The 16371-nt window shown below is 36.9% G+C and overlaps 1 pseudogene; it reads right to left on the minus strand.

Moving 5' to 3' along the window:
- Positions 1-6719: 6719 nt before the first annotated feature.
- Positions 6720-14868, minus strand: LOC141586582 (filament-like plant protein 4; annotated as a pseudogene).
- Positions 14869-16371: the final 1503 nt, after the last annotated feature.

Here is a 16371-nt window from a genome sequence, read left to right on the forward strand (position 1 = left end):
AATTACAATGATGAAAATTACAATAATTACAATGGAATGGGCGATTTATGTCGAAAATACCTTTAAAACGGATAATTTGAGAAAAAGAATAAAAGAATAAATTAACGAACACAACAGAAGGTGATACTACGGATAATAGTTGATTAATACGTAAACTAATTCAAATTAGGTCAAGGCAGAAACGGAGTTCAGGGACAGAACTCAGCCAGGAACAGGCGCAGCAGAGCTGCGTCCTTTGGAATAGGCGCAGCAGACGCTGCGTCTGTTCCTTGGCTCAGTTCTGGCTGTGAAGCCGTAATTGCAAACCGTTAATGTTAATTGGTGATTTTAATGATCAATTGATATTATCTACTCTGATGAAAGTGATTAATAGGTTATTTAACATATGAATGGGTCATTAAAACAGTAAAACATGAATAAGACGGATTTGAACGAATTAACATAAGATGGAATAATGATAGAAGTGAAAAATATTAATGAGTCGAACAAATTAAATCAATCAACTAAGTTAGATACGATGGATTAATGACGAATATATGATGAATACGACAAAAGACAGATGAAAACTATATCACAGACGAATTCCAGGAACCCAATATTGATGAATTGAATCTCTACAATCCGGAATTGAATTTAATGACGAAAACCCGCAAATATTAGATTATAAGGGATTTAAGTCGGATTTATGATGGATAAAACATGTTAATGATGATGATTATAATATACATGGGAATTATATGCTATGATGGTGAAGGATTGACAAACAAACGAAGCAAACAAAAGGATTTGACGAATAACAGAGAACGAACGAAGAAGAAAGGAAGCAGGAATTGCGGCGGCCTCACGAAGAGCGCGGCGAGGATCGCGCTCCTTCAAGAGGCGCAGCGATTCTTTGCGTCCTTTCTCGACGGTTATCTCGGAAATCCGTAAAAAGAGGTTTTTAAAGCATGGTTTTAGAAATCGGTTTTAATGGTATTTTCGACATAAACCTTACAATTGATGATACAAAAGGTAAATACAATAAATAAAAGAGAGATTACACCCTCAGACTTACATGTTGACGAAACGAGAAGGACTAAGATATCGATTAGTGATGTTCGACGCGAATGCAAAGAAAGTGCCCTCGTAAGAGGAAAACGATTAAGTTAATTAAGTCGATTGATGTGTAGTTGGTCAAATTGGTCGGTCATGCAAACGGGGAGGCTGGTACTCAGAAGGATCCGAGCTTACGTGGTCGAAAGTTCAAGCACGTAGACGCCAAAAAGTAAGAACAAAGTCTAGAATGCAAAGGGAGAAGAGAAGGGCGGACACTCGCGTGAAAAATATGAGGAGCGAAGGCTCCTATTTATACTAATCACGTGAAGGAATTAGGGTTTCGGAGACTCTTTGGAAGTGAATCTCGGAAAGATATGAAAAAGATACGAGAAACATGCAGAAAAGGGCTGGGAAGAGGCGCGCGAGCCATCTGCGTCTCTTGGAAGAGGCGCAGACACTGCCGCGTCTGTTCCCAAGTGGTTTCCTCTCCCCGGAAGAAAGATTTCCGTGTTTGAGTTATGGTAGGACGGAAATAATTCGGTTTTCCTTAATATCTTATGTGAATATTACGGGAAATTGTTTACTAAAAGATAAAATTTATGAAATATGGAATATCCGGAACATTCCAGAACATTATGACTCGGGATTTAACGGTTATCAGAAAATGGAGACGGTTTTAGGCCCGGACTCCGAATGTACTCTGATTACTGTCAAAACGACCGTACCGGGACGTAGATGACAACTAAGAGGTAGACATTAATATTTGAGCAATCACTTGACGATAATCTTACGAGTTGTCACAAATCGTTCCGCGTACCAAACATGCGGCCCAATCATCACCGGGTGATTTGCGAGAGGTGCAGAAATGAGGTATCTACAATTGTACGAGGCCTTTTGGGAAGGAACCCAAGAGTAAATCCGTGAGGGCTTGGCCCAAAGCGGACAATATCGTACTATTATGGGTCTGTGGATACAGATGCAGCAGAGGCCCAACACGGGGATATTCACGCTTCCGCACTACAAGTGGTAATTGTTAGTTTGTGACTCGTATGTCGCTTACGAATATGTCGGAGTTTGATTACGGTGAGATAAAATAGACTAAAGAAGAAAAGAAAGAAGAAAATAAAAGACGGACACGGGCGAGTAGCAAGCTGTTATGCAGGTCGCACGTTTTCCAGTATTACTCATTCTATTCTACGTGATTTGCCTTGGTGTTGGAAATTAGTGGGCCCCACCACTTTTCCAAGTTTAATTCTTTGGTTTATTACGTTGGTTTTTTCCAACTTCCGTCTTTAGTCTACTTGGTTATTTTGTTTATTATATTTCCTAATTGTATTAGTCTTTGTTAGAGTAGTTTAATATATAAACACTACCCTAACCTAGCTATTCTTTTACGGAGAGATTTGAGAGGCAAACATTGAGAGTTTTAAGAGGCAGATCTAGAAAAACTCTGTGCTCATCTTTTGTAATCTGTAATTCTCCCGACATAGTGAATTATTCTCCCTCGCCCTGGTGGATGTAGCTATCGCATTTATAGTGAACCACGTTAAATCTTTGTGTCTTTTATTTTTGCATCTACTCCGTATCGCTTCCGCACAACAATTGGCACCAGAGCTTAGGTTTTTTGGATCCAGGGAGGAGAAGATGGCAACTGACACTGTAAGGATTGAGAAGTTCGACGGGAGGAATAGTTTTGCACTATGGCAGATAAAGATGAGGGCTTTGCTAAGGGAGCGGTGCATCTGGAAACCCTTGACGCCGGGTTTCTCCACGAAGGTGACGAAGACCGAAGCTTCGGCTGCGGGTGGTGAACCTAGGGTGACTGAGACGGAAGATCCTGCCTTGTTAACAATGGAGGAGTGGGCTCATTCATCGATCTTGTTGAGTTTGTCAGACGATGTCCTAACTGAGGTAGCCGATGAGTCGACTGCAATGGGGTTATGGCTGAAATTGGAGAGTTTGTACATGACAAAGTCGCTCACCAATAAGTTGTTGTTGAAACAACGTCTGTTCTCTTTCAAGATGCAAATAGGTATGTCACTTCGTGATCATCTAGACAAATATAATACTATATTACTAGATATGCGTAATATAGATGTTAAGATTGAGGATGAAGATCTTGCTTTAATTTCTTTGGTTTCTTTACTGCGTCGTATGAGAATTTTGTGGATTCTTTTGTTCTTGGTAAAGAAACATTGACCCTAGAGGAAGTGAAGTCAGCACTTTACACTAGGGAGTTGCGACAAAAAAGCAACTGTTGACATAGAAAACGGATCAGGGGCAGGTTTAGTTGTTGATAATACTAAAAAGGGTGGAGTTCGGAAGAAAAAGGCTAAGGCTAATATTCCAGACACCAATACTGCTGATAATTATGTTATATGTTATCTATGTAAAGAACCCGGGCATAAAAGACCTAGTTGTCCTAAGTTGAAAGCTAAGTCTAGTGCGGCTGTAGTTCAAAGTAAGAATTTGGAATACGATTCTGAGGCGGACTATGCACTTGTGGTTGATTATGTTCGTCTTATTGATCGTTGGATTCTAGATTCGGGTTGTTCTTATCATATGTGTCCACACAAGCATTGGTTTAATACTTATGAGTCCTTTAATGAGAGTCGCGTTGTTGTTGGTAACAATGCTACTTGTGAGCTAGTGGGTATTGGGTCAATCAAGGTGAAGACCGCTGAGGGTAAGAAGTGTACTTTGACTAATGTGAGACATGTTCCGGCTTTAGGGAAGAATCTTATATCACTTGGTTTATTAAGTGATTTAGGATATGAGTTCCAGAGTAAAGGGGAAATTTTGTCTGTCACGAAGTGTTCTAGTTTGGTGCTGAAAGGTGTCAAACAAAATTCCTTGTATGTATTACAAGGTGAAACGCTGACTAATTTTGCAAGTTGTGCATCTGTAAATCACAAGAAGAAGACTAAGATTTGGCATAAGCGGCTTGGTCATATGGGTGATAGAGGGATACAAAAAGTGTGCAAGAGGGATCTTCTTAAGGGTGTCAAGGTGAATAACCTTGAGTTTAATGAGCAGCGTGTGTTTGGCAAGAAACACAGATTTAAATTTAGCAAGAGTGTTCATAAAACAAAAGAAGTCCCGACCCTTGAAGTCTTGAGCTTAAGGTGGAGCATCCTTGAGCGGCCCGGTCCAGGGCTAAATGGACGCATGCCTAGTCCGGGGGCTTATTGGACTACAGACCCGATTCGGGGTATATTGGATGGTTATAGACTCGAGGTGGAGTCTATGGTGTTCTAGTGTGAGAGCTCAATTTTCTAGAACATGGCAGATATAAGTCTACATGAGTGACTTGTATAGTGGTCGAGTGATTTGGAAGTCGTTTGCTAAATGCGACTGTCCGAGTCAAGGTGGAGAATTGTTAGTATGTGACTCGTATGTCGCTTACGAATATGTCGGAGTTTGATTACGGTGAGATAAAATAGACTAAAGAAGAAAAGAAAGAAGAAAATAAAAGACGGACACGGGCGAGTAGCAAGCTGTTATGCAGGTCGCACGTTTTCCTGTATTACTCTTCTATTCTACGTGATTTGCCTTGGTGTTGGAAATTAGTGGGCCCCACCACTTTTCCAAGTTTAATTCTTTGGTTTATTACGTTGGTTTTTTCCAACTTCCGTCTTTAGTCTACTTGGTTATTTTGTTTATTATATTTCCTAATTGTATTAGTCTTTATTAGGGTAGTTTAATATATAAACACTACCCTAACCTAGCTATTCTTTTACGGAGAGATTTGAGAGGTAAACATTGAGAGTTTTAAGAGGTAGATCTAGAAAAACTCTGTGCTCATCTTTTGTAATCTGTAATTCTCCCGACATAGTGAATTATTCTCCCTCGCCCTGGTGGATGTAGCTATCGCATTGATAGTGAACCACATTAAATCTTTGTGTCTTTTATTTTTGCATCTACTCCGTATCGCTTCCGCACAACACGGCTCGCAACACATTCTCGCGTCAAATGTTCTCTCAGACGGTCCACCGGCCGTCGACATCACCACCGGCTGAGAGCACATCAAAATTTATTGAAGTTTCCAGGAGATCCCCAGCCGGTGTCAAGCCCGGCGGGCGGGCGGCCACCCGGCTAGGACATCACTTGCTGTTTTTAATCCGTTGATTCCGTCCCTTTGGTTTTGTCTTTTTGTTTTGTTTTAATTCCCTTCCCCTTTGTGGTTGATGTCGTTTTGTATGTTTGATTAGGTGAGGTTTAGTAGACTATTATTATTAATATCATTAATGATTATTATTATTAGAGGAGTATAAAAGACCTCTACCTTAGAATTAGACTACGAATTAGACTAGTTAGATTATTTTCCTCTCTCAATATTTGTAGAACCCTAAACATTTCCCTTTCAATATTTCTTCAATTAAATTTGTAATCATTCCTTAATTAGTTTAATCAATCTCTTGTTTATCCAAGTTCTTTATTCCATCAATTCAAGTTTCCATATTATTGATATAATTCTTTACTCTTATTTCTCTCTTTAATTTCAATTGTTTTCATTTGCCTTCTTCTAAGTTTTGTTTAATTGTTTATGTTTGAATTCTCCTCTTTTGTTGTTAGATTGTTATTGTCTCTCTCTCTTTTTCATCTTATTCATGTTCATCATTGTTGTTTGCATTCAAAGATTGAGTTTTTGAGTTACTTGTGTTAAAGATCGTGTCTTTTAGTTTAATCCTCATCCATTCTTAGATTAAATTGTCTTTCTTCATAATTTGTGTTGGATTATTGCATGATTAGTAGTAGAATTTTTTCTTCCACCATGTTTATGCTTAAAGACTCCATCTTTATTGTCTCTTTTGTCTTAAGAACCATGGTTAGTGAGTAGTCTTCTAGGACTCAGTTTGACCCGACATGAGTAATTCCATTAATTGACTCTCATAAAGGCTAATTGTTGGGAGAGATTAGTGAGGGTGGTCTAGAGGATTGAATTGGTTTATGGGTCAATTGTGGGTAGTGTCGATTTGTAACCCTTGTCCACCAACGAAAGTTGGTTAGGTTGTGAATTGGATACCCGGAAATTGGTCTTATTACTAACCTAGGTTGAGACCGAAAGGGAGAACCAATGGAGGGTACCTCTAGGCTAGTGTTTGAAATCGACCTCCGAGAGGAGGAGTGGGATGACCCGGAAAACGATGAGGGCTTAATGACCTTAGCCATTACTAAGCCACCTTGGGAAAATGCATGTTCTTAGGGTAGCCGGGTATTAGGTTAGGGATTCCGACCTTCGAACTCGAGAGGGGGGTTGGTGGGTAGTTCTAGTGTCCTATTTCGAACCCGAGAGGGGGGTTTTAGGCGAATTAGAGCCATCTCCTCCTTGCTTGTCTACCCGAGTGATTAGCCTAGGGAATCGTGACGTGGAATTATAAATCGTTGTGGGAGAACCGAGTTCTAGGCCCTTTTTTTTATCATTTGATTTACAACTTAATCCTTTCTTGCTCGTTGTTACTTCTCTTCTTTAATTGCATTTTAATTTGTTAGTTTAGTTGTTAGATTATTACCATTACCTCATTATTGCTCGACTTAGCTAAGCTGAATGATTAGAACGATTAATACTCTTCCTAGCTCCTCGTGGGATCGACCCTCAATAGTGTACAACGACAATCGTGCACTTGCGAGGTATAATTTGATTACCATCAAACTGAATGAGAAGTCGACCTCTGAAGTTATCCACAAAACATTTTTTAGACTGTTTCTGACATTAAATCCGGGTTAAGTGTTTGAGGAAGACAGCACCAAATGACTGAACACAACTGATGGACTTGTTTTTTTTTTACCTCCAGGCTAGTTCACAAATTTTTCACAAGACCGTCTTACTGAGAGACAAGGTCCTTAGCATAAATAATTAGACGCGGATGGTGCTAGCCTAATTGCTGTATTTCTCCTTTGACGAAAAGAATCTGCTAAAACCACGTGAATACTTGTCTGATGTTGGAGTAGAAGATCCCGACTTGGTAGGTCTGTGAATCGTGTATTTTGAGGATACGGGTGATCTACTCATGTTTCCTACGGTGTTTGACGGACTCATTGGGGCATTGTGCAGATTCAGAGGCGAATCAGAACCGGCCCTTTGGAGAAAAGGACAAGTTGCAGTATCCATATCTAGCTGGTTCAAACCACTGATAGTTGCTACTGCATCTTCACTCTCACTTATACTCCGCTCGCTGTTGGGTGAACTCATGAACTTTAACTGCTTACCAAGAAGGAAAATAGTTTCTTGGCATGCTGCTAGCTTCTCCGCTGCAGCTTCCAGATCCTTTTCCTAAATTTCAGCCAACCCAAAATTAAATTTAGGGTTTAATCATGAGACTCAAAGGACAAATATTCGGAAAATCAATGCCTACAAATAAAAGTATACCTGTTTAGCTTTGTTGTCTACTTCAGCAGCTGAAGACGAGCACACAGAGCATTCGTCATTCCTTGAAAAGAACATGGGGGCATAACTCAGAATTATGCCATTATTTTCATCTAATAAATTACACTGAATAACTAACTAGAACTGACCTTTGCAGCTGTTCCTCAAGGTTTCTGCATCTAGCCAAAGCGTCTTCACGGTTTGTTCTCTCAGTTTCAAGCTCATTGTTTAATGATTTTATTTTTCCAAGTAGTGTATTAACTTCACCATCCAATTCTTCAGCGCGCTTTTCAAGTGTTTTGTATGACTCCGCCATACATTTCAGCTGGATGTCAGCCAAGCTGTTCGTCTTTTGGGAGTTTGCCAGCTCTAATTTGACGTCTGATAACTGAGACTTAGCTATTTCCAATTCTTGAGAACATCTAAAGATTACCCTTTCCATGCTATCTTTCTCAGCTTTCAGCTGCTCAATTTCCCCCGAAGAGCATTGACAAGATCCTGGCTCAAAACCCGAAATATTCACTTCCTGAGGAACCTCAGGATTTGAGCAAGAATCAGAAATGTGACCAAAACCATTAGAAAACCTATCTCCTTGAGGTGGCTTGTTTTCAGGCAATGCAACTTTGTCAACGCACGCAGGACTGCCTACTTCTGCTTCATTTACGACGTACCCCTTGAAACCAAAGGTAAGCTCACTGGCTTTAGCCAAGACAAGAGATAATGCAATAATTAAATCCTCCAGGCTTATCTCATTGCAAAGTATCCTATTGAAGGCGGCAGAGAACTGCTCAACCTCATGGCTCATTTCATCTACTCTCCCTCGGGACGATATGAAACTGTGTATCTGTGTGATGGCAGCTGCTAGTTCTCGACTTATTTTCTCGCCCTTTTCGTTTAACCTGTCTACTGAGCAGTGTTTCTCCTCCACGGCGCAACTAATAGTGTGCGGATGTAGGTTATCTCGCTCCTCTTGTACAACTTGATTAATATCTTCCAGAATTTTCAGCATATTAGACTCATTAGAGACAGATTTGAATACTCTAGATACTTTAGCCTGCAATTTTGCCAATGGAGATGATTCAGAGTCAAGTTCAGTGTTTGCTGTCAAATTTCCATTACGAGCAAGTTTCTCCATCTCCTCAAAGTCATCCATGAGCTCCAAATGGCTTCCATTTTCGGATTTCATGGATTTTTCCTTGCTCTTCTCTTTGATGTGCGGAAGTTCAGAAATCAAAGCAGAAGCCCATGACTCTGCGCAACTTATTGTATCATCATTTCCATCTTCAGATACAGATGTCGTGCATGGACGACTACTAGCATGTCGACTAAATGATTTTTCCTTTTCCAAATTTTGAAGCTTGCTTGTAGTCATGGCACAAATACTTCTAGCGCTTTGCAGCTCACTGTTACGTTTTGCCAACGCCTCTTTTAGCATCTTCGTTTCTTCCTCCATAGCAACAAGCCTTTTGGTGAGAAATTCATTCTCCTTTTGAAATTTCTGAACATTATCAAGGAAAGTTCGGCACTCCCAACAAATGTGCATTACTCGAAAACTGAGGACTAGAAGGTGTCATCGGATGATTTCTACCCAAGTTGTCCACTTCTAGCTTCATTTGTGCCAAAGCAGCAGGACCGGGAAGTTTCTTCTTGACAAGGCCACGTAACCTTTGACACTCGGCTTCTAACTTGGCAGTTTTTTTCACACTTTCCAGTAGCTGCTTGTTAGCCACTTCCGCTGTCTTGACACTCATATTCTTTTCCTCATTTCGGATTTCCATTTCTTTGGACACAATATTGAGTTCATATTTCAACGAATTAATCTCCCTCTCACAGCATTCAACATTGCTTTTCAAGAGTTCGATTTGTGCTTCAGCCTGTGACTTTTCTTCGCTGACTTTAATAAGCATGTTAGAACGCTCGTGCAGTGACCTGGAAATAGCAGCACTTTCGGCTTCTGCACTCATTAGATCTTGATCCAAGCAAGCGATTTTTGTTTCCAGCTCATGCTTCATTCTGTCATACTGCTTGTTTTTAGTGATTGTAACTTCCTCGAGCTTCCGTTGATTCTCCTCCTTCAGATTTCTTATCTGTTTCATGCATTCTTTAACCGCACCATCCAAGTGTGCTGCCCTATCCTCTACTGCTAATTTTGCTAGTGTCACGGATTCTAGATGGGTTTTCAGAGTCAAAGCTTCTGCTTCAGCCTTTTCCCAACCTGCAGGACAGGACAGTTTATCAGGAATACTCGTAAATAGACCTGACAAGCGAAACATTCCACCATCATTACGAATACCTGAGACTGCTTCCTCAGCAACCTTTGCATGCTGTTTAACAAGTTGTTCCTTTGAAGTAATCTCCGAATTAGCAGACGACAGCTTCTCATTTAGTTCATTAATCTCTTCCTCCAATGCTTGCACCTGGTCTTCATATGTTTTCGCTTGGTCTTCATATGTCTCTACTTCTTTCTCATACTTTTTCACTTGATTTGCCGATCCAGTCAAATTGGTGTAAGCCTCCAGAGAAATTTGAATATACTCTGGCTTTTTGTAATTATTCTGCAGTAAAAAATATAGTTAACTTAAAAACAGATGACAGTAGATAAAATTGCATCTGAAATTTATCTCATTGATAAATATCAAAAACAGAAGTTAGATTATTAGCAAACGGAACCATATTCCGGCCTAAAAAATGTTTACTCATATCTGTAATTAACTTAAGAACAGATGACAGTAGATAGAATTGCATCTGAAATTTATCTCAGTGATTATTATTGAAGGGTGCCATATTCCGGCGTAAAAAAATGTTTACTTTTCGAATATCAGGAACACTATCAAAAAGATGAATAACAGAAACATTCATCAATGATGCAGGATATGTCCTAACTACCCAATTCGATATCAATGGGAATGAGAAGTTAAGACCGTTTCATAATGAGACAATCTTGTAGAAGACTTATTAGGAAACACAGGATACTAATCGAAGTTAAAAGACCATAATCGAGGAAAAAAAGTTCAAGTACAGGAAGCAAACCTTATCAGTCTGAGTCTGAGATCCAGCAGAAGGTAAGAAGCCGCCAGCAGAATCAAGTGTAGCAATAGCCTTCTCCGCAGCAGACTTCTCCGATGGTTTTTTCTTCCAAGGCCAACTTCGACGTTCCATCTTTGACTGCATTTTGTCACCTCACAACATAAGTTAAGTGTTGACGATCTGACTTATATGTCACTTAAACTGAGGTATACTGCCTTTAAAGTAGTACATTCTCTAAAGCCAATTTCTTTTGACATTAACTTTGAGTTCCCATCAAGTGTTGCTTAAGGCATACTCAATATAGCCAATGACAAAGAACAGTTCCTCACTATTTTTAGTAATGTAATAATGAAATAAAGCTCAAAAGTTAATATCAATCAACATGATGCATAGAGAATTAAGCGTAAAGCATCGCGACATCACCCTAAACCATTGCTTGCAATGCACAAAAGGGTAATGAATCTCATGATCATATTAATACTGTAAAAATATGCACCTGACCACAAAACCTTAAAAGGGGAAAATTAAAATTGGAAATCAAGGAAGGTATCTACTTATACCCCAAGAAAACCTTTGTTATGTCAACGTGTCGAAAATCCAAATAATCCGAAATCATACTACCTGCTTCCTAATAGAAATAAATATAATAGTTGAGCCTCAACCATCACCTTAAGGTTTTGGTTGACATGGTTTATCTATCACTTCCTTCATTCCGCTTATGTTGTTCTCATTTAACATTTATCATCAACTTCTTCAAATATATACTTATATAATATATCACATTTATCAAGTTGGATTTCAATATAAATAAGTATCCTTCATATACTCCCATTATTTAGAAAAAGTTGTCGCTAATATAAATTCTCGAACAAGTTGTCGCTAATTTGCTTAAAACGACTGCAAGCGTGAAACGGATCTAAAATAGCCTACGTACAAGACTAGTTGTGAGCATTTATTTATTAGAATTAAACATATGGAGTACATTTTTTTTATCCGTTTCACGCTTAAGACGGAGGCTTGGCTAATATTTTGTTACCACTCGTGATTTACGTACTTGGCTAGTGTAGTCAATATATGTGGCCTCCATTTGGCCTGTTTTCTTGCAGCTATATCAATACATCAGAACAAAAACCCAACTACAGAAACCAATGACTAGTTCACAAGCAAAAATAAGGCAGAAAAACAAAAAAAAAACACAGTTTTCATTTTTCAGGTGTTATTTAGATACCAACTAAAAACAAACTCTCACCACATTTCATGCTTCTTAGTTTCGTCTTACTTCAAACAATTATTTAGTATTTTAGTTTTATTTTTCTTGCATGTTTATTTATGCATATGAACAAAATGCTATCACATGCCCAGCTTATTTGGTCTAGAGGGAGCCACAAGGGCGAATCAGATTATGGGTATCACCCTTTATGACTTTACCCGCTATGCTAGCTAGCTGACATTTGCGGTAAAACGGTTTTCTTGATAACCACTTTTTAGACTAATGGATTATGGGTCATTGTTTTCTTGTAAAATGATCCATTTTTATGTAATATATCAGCGTAAAACGATTTTATAATGAATTGGCCGAGTATTATTCTAATAATAATAGGTCTAATTTAAGATAATTGTTAAGTTCAAACATCTCACAATCCCCTTTTTATTTTAATCAATTGTGAATACTTCATCCGTTTCGCTTATTTGTTATCTCTTTAGGCCTGCTTTTTTTTGATCAAACTAATCTGATCCAATCAATCAATTTATAGGATCGAATCGAACTTATAGGATCTCGAACCGAATCGAACTTATAGAATCGAATCGAATCAATGAATCAACTTATAGGATCTGAAGTAAACTTAAATTAAGTGAGGTATAAGATCTGAACTTAACTTATAGGATTCGAATCGAATCAATCAACTTATAGGATTCGAATCAACTTATAAGATCGGAATCAATCAACTTATAGGATCGAATCGAATCAATCAATCAATGAATCAACTTATAGGATCTCGAATCGAATCGAATCAACTTATAGGATCTGAAGTGAACTTAAATTAAGTGACTTTAAGTCCAAAAGAATATGGCCTTATTTCGGAACAAAGACCAAAAAAATGAGAAAAAGAAGAGAAAAATAATAATGAATGAAGGAGCTATCGCACAAATGAGTGATACAAAAAAAAAAAAAAAAAAAAAAAAAAAAAAAAAAAAAAGAATTGATCTAAACGAAAGGAATACGTGTTAACTTAAACAATCTAAAATAAGAATTTGTGCCTAACAAAAGAGTCGGTCAATGAAAGGATTAATATTTAGGTAAGAGTAAGGACAAAAACATTCAAGAGCACTAGAATATAAATTATCACAAACAACTAGGAGGCATATTATAATCAACTCTTATCTCTTGTTTCCCTAGGTCTAACGTCTAATGAGTATCCAAGGACAGAGTAAAGCTCAACTCATCATTCAATTAACACTCCATTATTTCACTCATTCATACTACCTCCATTCAACTCCACATTGCACTTATGCTTTATGCACAAGTATTAAGAAAAGCAATAGAAAACAATAAAAAGTACAACAAAAGAAAAGTAAAAATGCTTTATTATATGCTTGTCCAATTAGAAAGGGTCATTGAGTGGCATTTTATGTAAATATGCTTGTCCAATTAGGACAACATGGACCTTTATTATGCCATTTTTAGAAATGTGTAAAGTGAAGTTAAATGACCCAAATAGGAATAAGTGTAATGTGGAGTTGAATGGAGGGAGTATTTCATATATCCATCCACCCTTGTTTCATTTTGTACTAAGACGTACAAAGTACGGAGTCCAACTTCTATATTATATATCAAAAATCTCATTATAGACGTCAACTATCCGTCTATAACTAAAGACGTGTCAAGTAACATACCACATTACGTATAAGACAAACAACAACTTACGTGATGGGGCCCAAAAATGTCATCATTTTAAGGATATTTGACCCGTCTCTTGCTATAGACGGATATATCCATCTATAACAAGACTTGTTAATTATATATATACAAGTAGATATAAATATATGCGGTATATTAATATCGACTTTATGAGAAACATCTCTCTCTTCTGAGTATATTTTATCAGTATGATTAAGTGGGTATAATATGATCACAAATTCTTACTTGTGACGATCACAAAGTTGTGATATATACAAGGGGAGTCTAGCTAGTAGCAAATGATAACACTCGCACGCGCAATCCCAAAATTTTAGTAAATGGTTAAAATTATCGATTTTTGCTATTCCAAAATTCTGAAAATATGGACTTTAACATAAGTATAAAACAATGTGAGAAAAATTCACAAGAGGATTATGAGACGATACACGCTTATGACTGTTACAAGTAAGACTTGCTTAAAGTTACTTACGCGAGGTAACAACATTTTCAAAATTACAATGAAAATGGAAGCTAGATGACTAAATAACCTTTTACCTAGAAAAATCCAACTCGTCCCAAATAAAGTCATTTATATCTTAAATAAAAAACAGGAAAAAAGGATAGTAAAATGATCAATGCAATCAACCTTCGTTTTCTACCTCTCCCCACCTTTGCTTGTCACAATCCCATAAAATTGTACTCCGTATTTACCTAGTTTCATTGACTTTATGCAAGCTAGCAAAGTATTTTAGGCTTTATAATCATATTTGAGACCGTCTTAAGCTTAAGGACTGCTTGCAACCGTACCATATAACATTCTTTTTCATATGCTATGTGTTCATTTGTCCAGTTGCCCGATATAGAAGGACTATATTGCAAACTTATACGAGCAAGTTATAACGGTTTTAAGTAAGACTAATTGTTACTCTTAGTTTGTACATTGTATTTTGTTGCTTTGATAAATGAGAAGAATTTAGTAGGAGAAAATTAAACAATATAAAATATAAAAATCTCGGATAACTAAATTAGATGATTACTAAATTTAGCTTGTTCAAGGAATGTTACCCACTCCCCGAGTTTAATAAACTAGATTGTTTCAAGGATTAAGTTCCTAATCACAAAATGTTCTAATGACTAAAACCAACAAATTTTCCAATCATAAAAAAAAGGGACAATGATTAAATTTTAGCACAAAATGGGAACTTGGTTAGTTGGTCTCCCTTGTGACGGAAGAAGTGTGACCATCTTATGACAAAAAATAGTCATCCACAAATTCATACAGAGTATTTTATCATAAAATAGTTACATTTCTCTGTTACAAGCTTGTGACGCGCCACAAATGAAAATATGTGGAAGTTGGGAGGGGATAAATTATAAATAAATCACCAAAAAAATGCAGAGAAACATGATGATAATTGATAAAGCTCAAAAATAGAATAAAACTTACCTGGTAAAAAATTAATGGCTTGTAATGAAGAACAAATGAAAAGATGAGGAAGAGAGTATAAATTGAGTGTTAAATAAGTAATGAAGTGTAGAAAGGAAAAAAAAATGTACAATATTGATATTAAGAATGTGGAGTTGGGAAATGAGGAATGGTAATGATGGTGGAGGAGGAGGAGGGTGATGATGATGATGGAGTTGCAAGGAGAGGAAAAATGTGTTGTATTAAAGTGTGCTGCTACTACTACTACTACTACTTGGGACTTGGAGGCTTAAGCTATCTTAAAAGGTTCCAAAGACTTTCTAAGTAAAACGGTAAATGAATAGAGCCTGCTTAACAAGCCTTTAAAATCAGTTGAGCTCAAGATTGGTTAAATTAAGCTTGAGCTCTGGCTCGAGGTAGAGTAAGCCTAAATCAAGCTTAATTAACCTAAGCACATATATAAGACTCTGTTAAAAGCTCATTTGAGCTCGTTTCTTTAATTAATGTAATTTATATTTTATCATTAATAATAACTTCAAATAATATCATTTTTGTGATAAATTAATTAAAATGATAATTTAGAAAAGAAGATAACATAGAAAATGTTATTTTAAGCTAAAAATCAAATATTTAACTTAAAATATATGTTAAGATTAAATAATGCTCGAAAAAATGTAGTCAAACAAAGCTTGAGATCGGGCTCGCAAAATACCATATGAACCGAGCTTGATCATTAATTTCAAGTGCTCGGGTTTAATTTTTACATTATGACTCGAGTTCGATCATAGATGAGGTCGAACTCAGCTCGGCTTGATTACACTACTAGCTCTACGATACATATCTTAAAGAAAAAAAATGTTAATACTGATTGAAGGCGAAAGTAGTTTTCAAAAAAGGGTTTATGTATGTTCAAGTTATAATTTCAGGATTCGCGCAAAATTGTTGAATTATTCAACGACTTTAGGAAAAGTCCTTTTAAATATTGGGCATTTATAGGGTTGTTCGTTGTAATTTACTTTAAAAGTTCCATACTTTATGAATTTATTACTATTATTAATATAGTCGTTGAGTTAGGGATCAACGATCTACTAAATGGTATAATTACTCTAGATGTTATAAATCAAATGTCTAAGTATATTGATTTCGTCCTTAAAAAATAGAGAGTACGTAACTGATTAGAAGTTGAATCGGGTTAAATTACAATTATCTCTATTAATTATTTGTCCCTTTTTACTATTATACATGAGATTATATTATTCTATGAGAGAGATGTCTCTATTAGTTGTTGGATATTATTAGCAACTCATTGTCTAATCACTTTAGAATTATTTGGATTTTTGTACTCTTTTTTATTGTATATATAAAGTGTCAAATTTAATTTATTTTGGCTAAGTGGAGTTTGATGGGCTCTTTATAGTCGTTATAGATTTGGATACGTTTGTCGTACTCGTACTCATCAATTTATTGGCCTTGTTCTGCTTTTGGCTGGTCTAAGACAACAAAATATTTAGGGGCAATTTTGTAAAACTTCAAACTTAGGGTATTTCTTGGGTTGGGGTTATAGATTATGGTCGTCGAGTGGGAATATAGAAGTAAAGGAGTCAATGGAGAAGTAAG

Source organism: Silene latifolia, chromosome 6 (genome assembly GCF_048544455.1).
Source record: "Silene latifolia isolate original U9 population chromosome 6, ASM4854445v1, whole genome shotgun sequence".
NCBI classification, from domain to species: Eukaryota; Viridiplantae; Streptophyta; class Magnoliopsida; order Caryophyllales; family Caryophyllaceae; genus Silene; species Silene latifolia.